The following is a 5000-nucleotide window of genomic DNA, read 5'->3' on the forward strand; positions in this document are numbered from 1 at the left end:
CGCGTTCGAAATGAATTTTTCTGTTTAGAGCACAATTGAACCATGATATTTGACTTTTGCATTTAACCTTTCATTCAAGCCATTATATGTTACGGAGAAGGCCCGGGCAATCACGAGAACACAATGAGACAATCCCGGGAATAAAGCGACCTATATTCATGGTGCATAGAATGTGTCAATATTACATCAATCGGCCAGGAAAGCTAACCGATATTAAAATAGTTCCCAATTAGAGCAAGCAACCAATCGGTTTGATTGAAAAATTGGTGATTTCACCGATTTCGATAACAATAAATATATGGGAGTGTTCTTCGTTGATCATCATTCAATTCCGGACAACGTCGGGTCTTCAATGTTAGATCACCGAATTAATCAACAATCAGTACCAGATGGGTGATCAATTTGGGAATACAAGGCGCTGTATGTAAGATGACGTCGACACACTCTGCAAGAGCTTAAAAAATCTAACGTCGTCATTGTTCCTAATGGGAATATATTGGAGCCGCTTGTGAATTTCATACTCTCATGAAACTTCCTCCTTCGAAAGAAGCCGCCTTGATTTAGTGCCGCAGTTTCATTTCAACTCAATATAACTACTCGATTTGAGTCGGAGTTATATTTCGAAAATATCGCTGAAACCACGGATAAAAGACCATTACATTTTGAGTAAAGTTGGTCTTCATGACGCGCGGACAGTAGGATAGCCACCAGAAGAAACAAATCATTCACAACGCGACCGTGTATTTTAATTTGTTGCGGAGTTTTTGGCTTCCGCAAGGCTGTTGTCAATTGACCTTGGCAGAGAACAGTTGATCATTGCAACTTTTATATAAGAAGTAGCGAAAATCCTCGATCGGTGTTTTTTTTCATAGTCGCTACTCTGACAGCCATAATTATCCGGCAACGTTCTCATTAAGTTGCCTAGATCTTGCCGCATCGTAGCTGCCCGACGAATTTTCTGATGAGGAGATAGTCAGAATACTAACTAAAATAATTCCTCATAGACACAACTACCACATTTCTGCACAGTACTTCATAAGACAACAAGTGACGCGACCGTTTCCTGCTGGGTTTGTTACTACACTGAACTCATATGATAAAATAGATGTAATGGAGTTTTAATAGATAACATATTTTCGTTTTTTTTTTCCAGTTCACCCCAAACAATACACATTGCAACTAAGATTTATGGGACTACTGTTAATTAGGGAACATATTTATATGGGTATCCTAAGTAAAGACTGTTGTAGCGAGATATTTATCCACATTACATTTAAATTTCTTCATGTTTGTACAGTCAGAGAAAGAAAAATTAGGGAGGAAATGCCAAAACTAGCAGTTCGAGAAAGGAAGTTATTAGAGTAGAGAAACCAGCCCCTGGGACCCTTCACAGTGAATGATCGTTGGATTGGTCGAGATCTCGAGCATTATCCTGTCTCTCACGAGATCTTCGTCTTTCTCTTTTTTATAGTCGCTTCTCGTGCATTTGTTGTATATGGAAAGGGACAGCTCCCAGTAATTAGAGAAACGACGTAAATAGAATTGAAAATAATATTTATTATAAGGAAAAGGATGGAATCGACCCCAGTATTCAAGAGTTGAAAAGAATACATATTGCAATTTTGATGCAATCCTAGGAATGTGGAACAGTGTCTATTATGTTAGAATAACGATACAACTAGAGGTCAGAGTTAGGACAATGGAAATCAATTTAGGAATTTTCTTTGTGTTGCCAAAAGGCGTGTTGGAGGCATATGTAATATGTAAGACCCACGTGAAAAAATATTCACATGTCTGAGCACGTTTTGACGTCACTAAGAAAGATAGATTCAATATATTCAGTTAGGAGGGTTCAAAATCAGTCAGAGTTCAGAGACACAGCTAGGAGTCACAACTAGGAGACTCGTGAGAGAGGAGAGTTGAGTTAGCTGAGCTTTTTTGGAAGCAAGCCAGAAAGAGAGGCAAGGCAATGTAATTCTGCAAGACAATCGAATCCCTGATCATCTCACCCAGCTGGAAGAATAAATATCATCAAGTCTTCGTTCGTCATCATTTCAACCGTGATTCATTGTGATTTATCTTTGTAATAGAACGTTGTGTAAAACCCTTCAAAAGTATTAACTGTCTATCCCCCTCTTTAATAGTCTGTCCGTACCATAAATAATGTATCTCTTCTCTGTGTTAAAAAGAACAGTCCACTCTCACATCTATATCCCTTCTATTACAAATAATGACTTCAACAAGTAATTGTCATCGTTATCATTGTCGTCGTATACGCCGTTATATAAACGCCGAATTGTCCGTTATATGTCTCCGAGATGTACACCTGCTATTCAACACAATTTACCTCCGAGCATCCGCGGTATGTTATAATTTAACGTGAATCAATTCTTGCCAATTAATATATATTTTTTCAATTCTTGCCAATTAATATATAATTTTTCATTTTTCGCAAATACAATAATACATTAGTTTCTTATTCTCTCATTCAAATATAAAAATTCAAGCACACTCAAATAGCGTATTTTCCCAGGAAATTTCATAAATACTTTCCTTTGTGCTAGCTGTAAAATAGTAGAAGCTAGATTATGGTGGAGACTGACTTACTCAAGCATTGTGCCAACACGGCTCAAGGAACCGATATAAACTAGTCTATACCAACTGTAAATTATTTTTAAATTATTTGCAAAAGTATAAAATACATTTGAACAAAATATGCACAAGGACAAATCTCAAAGTGGGAAATGCACGTGTGTGTGTGTGTGGGTGTGTGTGTGTGTGTGTGGATCGATCATTATCATCTGTCTATTCTTAGCTAGGCTCATTGCGGTCATCCAAATATCCTATTTACTCTAGGAGCTACCTTACTTCATTCATTCAAGTGGAACAGGCATTGATAGCTATAGCTATCTTCCTCCCTCCAAACATTCATGAATTCATTGTTACTCACCATTCAGAACACCGTTCACGCTGTTTCTCGAAAGTGATTAATGTATTGCCATAATTTTCTTTGCAGTTGTACAGACAGTATGTTGCAGTTTCTTTTTGTCCGAGTAGTGTCCATACTGTTAGATTGTCTTGACCATTGTACTCAGAGGAATATTCTGCTCAGCACAACGAAATACGAAACCATGAAGATAATTATTCCTGGTTGGTTCCGTTTTACATCAATCACCTGCTTTCCATACTCTCACGTTATCTTGATCGGGGGTGGGTGCGCTGAAGTGGGTTCTCAACCTTGGGCAAGGATCTTCTACGGACTAGCGGAAGAAATGGTTGCACCTTACTTTTCCCGTTGACAGTAGTGCTGTCCCACCACCCTATACAGCGCATAGTATTCTCAAATGGACACCCATTTGGTACTGGCCAGGCTCATTGTTGCTTAACTTTGTTGATCTGGCGAGAACTAGTATGTTAACGTGATTATCCATCTTACTATCAATATCCATAATTTTTTAACGTGTTACACATTAAGATCCCCATGTTAATAGATAATGAATCAACTAGTAAAAAGTTTTACGTCGGCAAACTAAGTACAGGTCGAAATTTGTAAAATAGAATTATTCACGGAAGTGAATCAAAGATGAGTGGCATGTAAGGTTAAAACACAAAGCAGATAAAACGGGGAAAAACGAGAGAAAAATAAACTAGTGACGTCACGTTTAATCGAGTTGAGAGAAAACAAAAGTTTCAGAATGGATCTATCTATGGGAGGCATGCGACAGAGACCGCCAATCATACGAGTCTGTCGATAGAAACCGAATAATGCAAATCTGTCATGGGACGTTGCGCGGGTCAGTTGGTCAATAATGTAGGAAGAAAACTTTAATAATCACTAAGGGTGAAATGTTACTCGAAAATCTTTGTTCGCATGTCACCCATTTCAATTAAGAAGATAGGTAATAAATTAACTAACAGAACGTTAATCTCGTCTTTCTTCCGTGTAAGTCAATTCTAAGACAAGAGTTATTTATCATTTGTTTTCAAAATAAGGCTTGGGTTCTAGAGACATACTTCACGATTCATATGAGAAATTGGAAGAATGATAGCCACTTATAGGAACGAGCTTCGAGAGATGGCTCCGGCATTCCAGCACATCTCCCTATCATCCGAGAAAAAAAAACCATATCCATTATCACGTCACTTGGCAACGTCTAAGTCTTGATGAAGAAAACAAAACAAAAAACAAACCAAAGCAAAACAAGAAACCCAAAGCAAAACAATAAAACTTTGATATTTTTGTGGAAATAATTACATATAATACTTATTGAAACACACTATTATTTCTGATGTTTTTGTTGGTATCACGTGACAAATATTCTAAAAATGACGTCACATGCTCCAAAAGTTTTAGTTCTGAATTTAAAGGTATATTATTGACACCACTAACAAGCATATTACGGATGTGTATTAAAACAAATTGAATACTGAAGAGATTGTTTTTGTCAATTCTTTTTCCCTATTCTTTAAATTCTTTGGACTACTGTTCTAACCTCAAGCGTTATTTTCCAAACATTTCCGTCCATGTAATCTTCAAATACTTAAATCTAGTAATAATATGCAGCAATAAATTGTGATGTTTCATGATAAGTAGTAAGATTGTACATCTAGAAACAAAATGGGTTTGAGGCTCCTAAAATTAATACTCGAAATGACCACAAAGACCAACGGCGTAGTGAATAATTTACTTGGTAAATTTCAGTTGTAAAGTTACACTCTTCTGGAGGTTGACACTGAAAACTTTTTTCAGGCGAATCTTTCTGGCGAACGCGGGAATCTTTTCTGTCGAACTCGGGAATCTACACGGAATTTCGAACGGAACCCCTTATTTAATTTACGGGGGTAACATGTTCTTCTGATAGCAATAACTAGGGCAGTCACAAGAGAATATTCTTATCATTGTTTTTACTCTTGAGTATATATCCGATACAGTTAGACACAGTTAATCAATCAAGAACCACATCACTATCTAAAAACATAAGATATTGACTGATATATAC

The 5000-nt window shown here is 37.0% G+C and overlaps 1 protein-coding gene across 4 annotated transcripts in view; it reads right to left on the bottom strand.

The window, feature by feature from the left end:
- The window catches only part of LOC145279819 (uncharacterized), an 843773-nt gene that overhangs the window by 264920 nt on the left and 573853 nt on the right, over positions 1 to 5000 (bottom strand). The gene's annotated exons all lie outside the window — the stretch shown is intronic.

The sequence above is a fragment of the Euprymna scolopes genome, chromosome 7 (genome assembly GCF_053919585.1).
Source record: "Euprymna scolopes isolate OS-2025 chromosome 7, ASM5391958v1, whole genome shotgun sequence".
Taxonomy (NCBI): Eukaryota; Metazoa; Mollusca; class Cephalopoda; order Sepiida; family Sepiolidae; genus Euprymna; species Euprymna scolopes.